We start from the raw sequence: 10310 nt of genomic DNA on the forward strand, positions 1-10310 counted from the left end.
AAAATTCTTATTTTTTTCTCTAAAATTCTTTCCACTCTATCTCTCATTAAGTCTTCTAAGCTGTTTACAAGTCTCTCTTATCTGAAGTGGCTCTCAAATTGAAGCTACCACATAGAAGAAAGTCTGTTCATGGGTTAGAGGAGGAAGTGCGCACAAAAGAATGGCAGCCGAGTCCTCTTCTGCTCCAACCCCAGTTTCAAGTCCTACTCCAGCTTCTTCACAGTCCCCACTTAGTCCAAGCAAGGTACCTCTCTCCAATCAAAAAGTAGAATCCAAAAAAAACATAGATTTTAAGTTTTTTGAAAAAAAAAGGTTCTCAATTGGATCAAAAATTAAAAGTCAAGGATGGAAGTTTTACTTTCTATTGAAGAATAATACTTATGTTGATTTAGTCAGAGAGTTTTATTTGAATTTAAGTTACTGCAATGGAACAATAAAGTCTTTAGTGAAAGGTGTTAATATTGTTCTTGATCTATTGCATTTGGGACAAATCCTGCACTTGCTTTGTGAAGGTTATACTCATATGGAGCTCCCAATCAAAGAAGAGGGACTAAGTGTTATTTTAGGAAGAGCATTTACTAAAAATTTAAATAAATTAGAGGCAAGAATACTTTCAGTAGAGATGAGACTTTTGCATCATATGGTGACCAAACTTTTTATCCCTAGGAGTGGTAGGCATGACCTCTTATCTGGTAGGGATATATGCATCATGTACCATGTGATCACCGAGACCCCCTTGAATCTTCTTGCTCTGATGTTTGAGGCCATGAGAGAGACTTTAAATAGGTCTAAGGCTTACCTGCCTTATGGTATGGCACTCATCCTGATCTTTAGGAGGTTCGGAGTCTGTTTTGAGGGGGAGGCAGTCACCAGATTATCACATTCTGACATCATCAACCGTCACACACTACATCGCATGGGTTTTTCAAAGACTGATGATGGTTGGTCGAAGGGTGTTGAAGAGAGAGCAGAGGAGGAGGGACCGTCTTCACCTTCTCGTGATCACAGAGCATCTCCTGATATTCAGTTCGTGTCTGATCACGAGACTGATCCCTCAGAGTCAATGAGGAGGGATGCTTCCGTACCACAGTCAGAGAGCAGAGTAGATCCTTCAGAGATCAGACTTGCAGATGATAGATTGAGTTGATGTCCCAGCGTGTTGCTTTCATTTTATCTCAGCAGTTTGCCACCTCAGATTTTACTCAGAGGATGACATCTCAGGCTATTTCAGATCAGACCTTGATTCCTCATATCTCTACTATCTTTCAGATGCTTTCTGCTCAGTCCGCACGACTTGAGCAGCTTGAGGGATATATTCTGAGACTGATGGGTAGAGTTTTAGATTTGCAGAGACAGGTATTAGCCTTAGTCCATCCCCAGCCGAAAGAGGACATCATGGAGGTCTCCAACCTGTCTGCAGAGGTGGCTAGGCTTTGAGATATTTTGGAGAGTGGCTTTGATTTTTTTTAGGAGAGAGATCAGGGGCTCCAGTGAGGCTGTCTCTACTCAGATTGGTACCTTGATGCAGTCCATGTCGAGAGCTTTGAAATAATTGGATACTATCAGACTTGTTCTCCTAGTAGAGTCCATATCTCCCCAGGCTCCAGGACCTTCTCGCCCTTCTACTCATACTGGTACTTCTACCTGTGGCCGAGGCAGACGTGGTCGAAGACGTGCCCATGGCTTTGATCCTCTAACTCCTCATCATATCTCTGACTCTTCTGATTCTGATGCCTCTAGCCATGATATTTATTAGATTTAGCATAGTTAGTCCTTTATGTCTAGGATCTAACTTATGGCCTTTGTATTTATTGGCTGATTGACTCATGGATAGTTGTATTTTTTATTACCCATGATTTTTGTATGGCCTATGTTTTTTTTTACTTGACTCTTATGTATTGTGACACTTATATATTCAGTCATATTTTAGATATATATATATATATATATATATATATATATATATATATATATATATATATATATATATATATATGCTTTTAACTTCTATGAATGTCATTTGGATTGATTTTTATGAACGGCATCAATTGAAATGTCTTAATTATGTGATATGAAAAATACCTCATATATGTACTATAAAATATTATGAATGGTAATATCTTCTATATGAGTAAATTGAAATGTCCTTTCTGATTGCTATAGTGAGGGGAGTCTTTTTCATTTTTTTTTTTAAAATCTCTTAAGATCTTAATTAATGTTGTCAAAAAAGGGGAGTAGAGAAATAAAATAGGACAATAAGCAAAATTATCAAAGAAAATAATCTTATAAGCAATTTTCAAACTAATCTTCAAACTACTCATGATGCATTCTATTCAAATAATTGACTATAATATTTAAATGATGCATCTTCATAAATTTAAAAATTTTTAATCAATACTTTATATATGTTATATTTTACTTTTGCTCAAGTATTTTGTCATCATCAAAAAGGGGAAGATTGTTGCTCCATGAATTGATTTTGATGATTACAAAATATTTGAGAGGGTTACTAATGATTTTGGTTTGAAAAAAGATTTATTGTATTTCAGGGGCAAAATCATAATTTTACTAAGTTCTGATTCGAAAGTCTCAAAAGCAAGAACAGAAGATTTATGATCTAGTAGAGATAATTTCATATTTTTTAGATATATATTTTGAGAAAAAATTAAGTTTAAAGAAAAAGATCGACCCTATGAGTCGATCCTTGTCAAAAGGAGCTGAATGGCATGCTATTTTTGACTGGCACATCCAAAAGGGATGACCCTAGGGGTCAACCTCTATTGTCTATGCAAGATAAAGATATAGAACAGTCACTTTCTATTTTGCGCCATAGAGATCGATCTTTGGGGTCGACCCCTGTGCAGGGGATGACCCTATGAGTCGACCCCTGTAACGAAAAATCTCCATAACGATTAATTTTTTAGCTCATTTTAACAGTATTTAATGCTCATTTAATGCACTCCAACGACTCTAATCCTATCCAAATTATTCTCCACCATCTATTGAAGATAAAAAGGCACTTAAAGGAGAGAAAAAAGAAGAGATTCAAGCATTCATTTCAGTCCTAAGCAAAAAGCCCTCTTCAAGCAAAAGAAGCTTTCATTTCAAGTTCACCAACCCCTCAAGAGCTCATTCAAGTCTTCAACAATCTTGAAAAAAATCAGAAAAGCTTCTTCCTTATTATGTAAAGTGTATTTAAGATTTTATTTACTCATTAAAGGAGCTAAATTTGTATTTTCTTGTCATTAACTCTTATACTCTGTTTTTGCCTTGTTCTTTAGTTTTGGAAGGGTTTCAAAACTTGAATAGGTTGATCCGAACTTTGAATCGGATTGTATTAGGTTGGCTTGTATCCAAAAAATAAATGTTCTAGCTTGAGATAGCTAGAGTCGAAGGTACCGACGTTGTATTCTTGTTGAATATATTTTAGTGGATTTAAATTCTCAAATAGGAGCTTGAAGAGTGGATGCAGATGCAAGGTTGGCACCGAACCACTATAAATCTTGATTGTTTGTATTGTGCTTACTTGTTCTCTTTCTAAATTTCTTTATTTTCTTGCATTCTTGCATCTCATTTCTACACCTTGCTTAAATCACTTACTACATATAACTTGCTTATCATTACTTAATCCTTGTGATTCTAAATTAACTTTAAAATTTTAAAAATCCAATTCACCCCTCCCTCTTGGGTTGCATAGCTGGACAACAGCTCTCGTCATTGATATGATGATAGCATCATCATGAGGAGTTTGAACTCCTAGAACATCATCATCAGAATAAGAAATCATATTATCGATCCTTTGCCTCTTTGTACCTTCAGCTCGATCTTCTGCCCCCTGCTGCCTCCAAGACTCGAGATCATGTTAATCAGACCAGTCGTTGGTTGGTTATTATTGTTCTCCTCATCAGACTGGTGTCAGGGTTGCTCCTCGGATGTTTGGTTCTACTACTCTTGGATGTATTTGCTGAGACAGCCTCATCAGATGAGAACCTCGATCTCATCTTTTAATTAGAGGCATTCCTCAATATCATGATCATAGTTACGATGGAAGCGGCAGTACTTTCACTTATTTAGTCAGATTGATAGAAGTCGGCAAAGATATCTTTGGCCCTCTATCTCTATGAGAACTAGCTTAGAACCTCGTGTGATGCACGGTATGTAATTATTTTTTTAAATAATATTTTTATAAATTAAAATTTTAATATAATATAAAAGATATCATAGATAATATCAAATATTCTAAATCAAAATATAAACTCAGACACATATATCCTTTTATCTGATTCAAGGTTTGCAGTATATTTAAATCCCCTCATTTTCAATACTCTATGGGAGCTAGACAATCCAAAGAGAGCTAAGCATCCTACAAATACTGGTAGGCAATAGATGGGCTGATGTACCATTCAGTTTAAATTTTAAAGAATTGAAATTAGAAAATAGATATTCATAGTGAGTTAAACCGTTTACTATTTACCATAAGCAGTTACAAAATTTATGAGAAATCCATAATCAGCTATTACTATGCCATGATAAATTTGTTTAAAATCATCAAAAAGCTATGAAATATATAATCAAACATGCAAAAAAAAATTATTTGAATAGAAAAAAATAAAAGATTGAAGGGTTAAAAACTATTTGACATCAAAAATTTTAAATTCTCTCAACAATCTTCGATTAATATTAATTTCATCGTCCAGTAAATCAACGATCGAAAGTATATATTATCTCTTTCTTATTTTTCTCCTAAAAAAATTATAAAATAATAGAATTATATTTTGTAAAGAACTGAATGTAAATATAAAAAAAATAATAAATATTTTATCAAATTTAAAAATAAATAATCTATTATCATCATAACAAACGTCAATTTCTAACGATCCTTCTTCTAAAATAAAAGGCCGCCAAATAAATTCAAACTATCTGAGGTCATTTTCACTGCATCTTGTTTCACTGCATCTTGATGCATGTGAAGCTCTTGTTTCTCCGATATCCGTATATTTTCTTTGGCATTCTGCTCAAACAAAGCACCAGAACTTTCTCCCAAAAAAAAAAAACAAAGCACAGAAACTCAACGTCTCCTTCGATGATGTGGAGGGTATTAATTTCCTAGCGGCAATTCCAATGCACTTGCCTCCCCTCCTTCTTCCCTCGGAAAGTAGACTCTTGTAGGTTATGAATGGTGGTGAGAGTGATAGGGAGAAGGAGAGAGCGCTTTGAGTTTGGACCTCGAGACGAGAGCGAGACCTTGGCGTTCTTTGACCGACCTAGCAAGATCGTATCCCTGCTGCCGACGCCGTCCAAGAAGACGACCGTCGCCAACATCAATCACTCCTTCACCACTTGTGAGTCCAACCCCAAGAAGCCCCTCACCTTCACACTCCCCGCCACTGTCCGTCCGGCATCACCGTCTGGGAGGATTCTCCAAAAGCAAAACCCTCCCCCCTCCCCTGCATGAAGAGTCTGGAAATGGCGTTATCTCTAACAATGCTGCTGATCTCGCCTAGGACTCGACCACACCCTCATAGCTGGAGGAATTGGAGGGGGAAAGGTCACATGCAGAGTTAATCGGTCACGTGCAAGACGAAGGATGCGAAGAGCGGCGAGAGTGGAGAGATAGAGCTGGCGACGGCGGTGGGAGGCCTGTGAAATTTAACATTGTATGACCCCTATCTAACAAAATCATTTTGATAAATTTATCATTTTGATAAATTTAACGAAATCAAGTCTCGAAAAGATAAAACAAAAAACAAAGAGTGGATGAAAGAAAGAAAAAGACATCGTCTTTTAATTTTTTATTGTGGAGAATCAGAAGGGAAAAGGAAGACAGAGGGAGAGAGATTGCTACCGATGCTAATGCCGTTACCCTTAACTGTTCCTCCTTCACTTCCTTTTGCGATGGGCTCCTCCAAAATCCCGCATCACAGAACTTAGCCTACACCTCCTTCTCCATCTACGTCACCTTCGCCGGCGATGGCTTCATCGGCCATGCTTCCTCTGCCACAGCCACCGCCACCACCACCCCATGGAGAGCCATGCCATCATCCCCGGCCCGGGCCCTGCCGCCGCTACCATCCTGCTTGGGGCCGAACCGCCCCTCTGGCTTTTTGATTATGACCCGTCGCTTCGTCCTGATCTTCAACTCCCGCTGACAGAGTACCGTCGACCGTCGTACCACCATGAGCATCAGGAGATTTACCAGCCCGCATAGGAGAAAGAATGGCTCCATCGGACCCACAGTCGTTCGCCGATGTGAGCCAACCATTCACGATCCACGTCTCCCTCATCCTCTACCTGGACTTCGTGACCTCCACCATCCTGGGCTCTGCCCTCCGCACCCTCCCCTTCCCCCACATGGGACCCCTCACCCTCGACATCCACTGTCTCTCCAACCTCTCCGCCCTCAACCCCCTCTCCCTCTCCCACCTCCCCTTCTCCCTCTCCCCCTCCAACGCCAACCCCATCCTCGGCCAATCCCTCACCGTCTCTGTCTCATCCCATCCCTCCCTCCTCCTAACCTTCTCCACCAACCCCGCATCCTCCGCCCTTTAGTGGCTCTTCCCCGCCCAGACCTCCTCCCGCTCCCACCCCTTCATCTTCATCCAGTGCCTGTCCATCCACGCCAGCTTGATCTTCCCCTGTCAGGATATTCCCTAGCGATCAAAGTGTCTCTGTACATGCTGAGGACGACCGGTTGTGGCCTCCCTCCGGGTCTCGGGGGGTCGATCGGGGCGGCGGAGGAAGTGAGTTACCTGGTGGTGGGCAGCATCATGACGTGGTCTCTCTACATCAAAGTTCGGACGGGGTCTGGCCTCCCGACGGGGCCCTATGGCTTGCTCGGGGCCGTGGTGGGCCTCTCCTACCTCACCGTTCTTGCCGTGAACCTCCTGAACAACACCTCCGCATAAAAAAAAAAAAAAACATTTTTAGCCGTGCATCATACATTTTCTTTTAACCACGTGTTGAATGAGAACCTCTTTACGCAGCTGCTCCATTTTTATATATATATAATAGATTTGAGCTCAAGGACAGCCCACAAAACATAGTTGTTGAAACATTGAGGTAGACTCCTCAAACAAAGAACTTTTGTAGGTTGAGAGGATTCTCCAACAATTCGGTTCAGGCACTTATCCTCCTATCCATGCTTCTTATTGGGAGCTTGACTTTTCTCTTGCCGACATGCGACTCGGCCCTCTTCAACATTCATATACTTCCGAGCTCATACTAGAAGGTCAGCGTAGTCCTTTGAAAATATTTTATTGAGGGAGTAAAAGAGATGCTTGTTGTGGAGGCCTTGCTTCAGCACCGACATGGCAACTGCGTCATCAAAGTTGCACCCTTCTAATGTGGCTGTGTTAAAACGCACCATGTAATCGTGCAAGGATTCACCCTCCTCCTAATGGATGAAGAAAAGGTTATCCGAGTTCCTAGATTGAACTCGATTATTGTAGAAATGAGCAACGAACAGGCATCCAAGTTGCTCAAAAGAAAAAATTAACCCCACTGAAGTCTGGAGTACCAAATCCACACTACCTTCTTCAGAGTTGCTAGGAAGACAAGATAGAGGAGGGCGTCCGAGGTACCTTGGAGCATTATGAGGATCTTGTAGCCCTCAAGGTGATCTAGAGAATTGCTAGAGCCATCATACAGCTCTAGCTGCGGCATTTTGAACCAACCTAGAATTGGTTCTTGAGGGATGGAGAGAGAGAAGGGCAGTCAGGATTTGAAGCTGAGGACATCATTATTTATCTGGCTGTCCATTTGAACCTCACCCCGATGACATGATCTCCCAGACTTTGTGCTCGAGATCCCCCTCCTGGTGAGATTTTTTAGGGTGCGAAGAGTAGTTTGGGGTCGAATATCCATCGGACGAGGTCGGAGATTGCTAGCATCATTCTTTGTGTTTGGATCCTCGATGCGATGGTGATCATCGATCGATCGGGATAGACCAGTGCGCACCTTGAGGAGGGTTCTCCAGGATCAAGGAGTGATTCTAGTGGCTGTGCTGGGAGCCGGGAGGGTACAGTTTGAGGAGCAGGTTGCAGAGGTTGTTGTTGCTCCATGGTTTGCTGCAAGTACTGAACTGTGTTGGTCAATATCTGGATCTGTCGGACCAGGTTCTCAAACTATTGCAGATCTACCGTCATAGGTGGTGGCACAGGTCCTTGAGGGATGGGTGCTTGCGCTGCACCACTCACGCTCTACTGGGAAGATTAGCAACAATAAGTGGCAGAGTTATTATAAACTTTGGTTCTTACCATAATTCTCTTTATTTTAATCAGCTCTACTCCCCCTTCTAGCGTCAATCTGTTGCCGCAAGATTTTAGATCAAGGAGAAGTAGCTAGGTCGGTGGTGATTTAAGGTGGAGCTTGATGGTCGAGGATGACCCAGGATGATTGGGTGCTCCTAAGACTTGCAAGAAATGTCTGAGTACGAGAGACTCTTTGATGAAGAATTTTTCGATGCTTGAGTTAGTCGAAATTTTAAAAATAGTATAAAAAAATTTTAATAAAAAAATAATATTTTAATCTAAAAAAATTTATCAAAATTTTTTTTATATATATATTTTTTATATTATCTCAATAATTAATAATTATTATAAAAAATTACTATCGACACAGTAAATATAATTTTATACCTGCTCAGAAAAAAAAACCTGCGCATGAATGTACTGGGACACTCAAATGTATCTATTACCGGCCAACAGATCATGGATTCAAAGATTCCGTCTTCTGAACGTACCCAATATTTGGTGCCGTCAAGTCTGTGGGACTCTGTCCCCTGGCCCCCCGCCGGTCAGAATCACGAAAATTTGCAGTACCATCAACTTTTTTATCATCCATCCCATGGCCCGGCTGGTAAGCATCGCCGCGCCGAAAGCACATGGCGTCGCGTTTGACACGGTCTCCTCAGCATGACACCATTCACTAGTGGACACTATCCTCACGGGAGTGGAGTCAAGTAGTAGCTCTTGTCTTGCAAGCATCCAAAGTATAGTATTGTCCTTGTCTATCAAGTAGAGTAGATCCGTCTTATTGATAAGTAGATCCACAGTATTCACGTGGAACAAAATTGTGCAGAATTTTATATTACTGCAAAATCAAAAGCAAACTATTCTTTGAAAAAGAGCATTTTTTTAGGGAAGAAAAAAATATTTTATATAGAAATTATGTCGTACATCATGCATGCCACATCAGCATTGTATTATAGGAACAAACCGAAACAAGATGCGCAGGACAGCAATTCCACACGAGCGCATAATATATGTGGTGCATGCAGCGCGCGCGCGCTCTCTCTCCCTCTCTCTCTCTCTCTCTCTATATATATTTGGTATGTGACGATGATCATTGTATAATATATATTGCCACATAAATGTAAAAATATAACAAGTCATTATTATTGTATTTTGAGTAGGAACAATTTGAAGGTTGCAACGGAGAGATATAGGGTCTTATTATAGTTATCCAAGTATCGTATCAAATTATCTCAATATAAATTGATATAAAATTAATCTAAAATTTCATAAGTCAACATAAGTTCTAGCAAAAAATCTAAAAAAATCAAAAGCAGCATTGTCAAAAGCGTAAAATTTTTACTTAAGTGACAGTTTCATATAAAAAATCGACTTCTTTCGTCCTTAATAAACAATTATGGGTTAAATCAAATCCATCACTCATCTAGTGAAAGCAACATGTATAATGACAAAAAAATATATATATATATATAATATGATATACATATTTTTATGTCTGTTGTTTTGTAGTTGGTTTGATATTTAAGTTAGTAGTGGATCTAGTCAAATTAAAAATTATAGTTTTTAAATAATAATAATAATAATAATAATAATTATTATTATTATTATTATTATTTTGGGTTAGTCTTAATGTTCTGGAATATGAACTTTTTTATTTCAAGGGAAAAGATCGATTTTTTCTTTTATAGTTTTTTATTTTTTCCTGACAGTCAATTAAAAAATTCGAGAAAGCGGTAGCCGGTCTTAGTCGCGCGGCAAGCGTCTGGCTGGTGACCAAACCTGATGATATAACTTTTTCTTACTAAAAAGCCCACTCAAGCTCCGGGTTCGGGTTGTATCTTTCACGCGAAAGAATGATTCACCCTTTTCCGCGACATCCACCGTTGGATCGAGCAATGGCCGCCGGAAGACGACGTTGGAATGCTTTGAGAGCTGTGTAATACGCAATCCAACGGTTGATATCGCGATAGAAGATGAATCATTCTTTTGCGTGAGGGATACAACCCGATCCACTCCTCTCCACCACACTCTACACCACAGGTGAAGCGAGCGACGGAG

This window comes from Elaeis guineensis, chromosome 6, assembly GCF_000442705.2.
Source record: "Elaeis guineensis isolate ETL-2024a chromosome 6, EG11, whole genome shotgun sequence".
Taxonomy (NCBI): Eukaryota; Viridiplantae; Streptophyta; class Magnoliopsida; order Arecales; family Arecaceae; genus Elaeis; species Elaeis guineensis.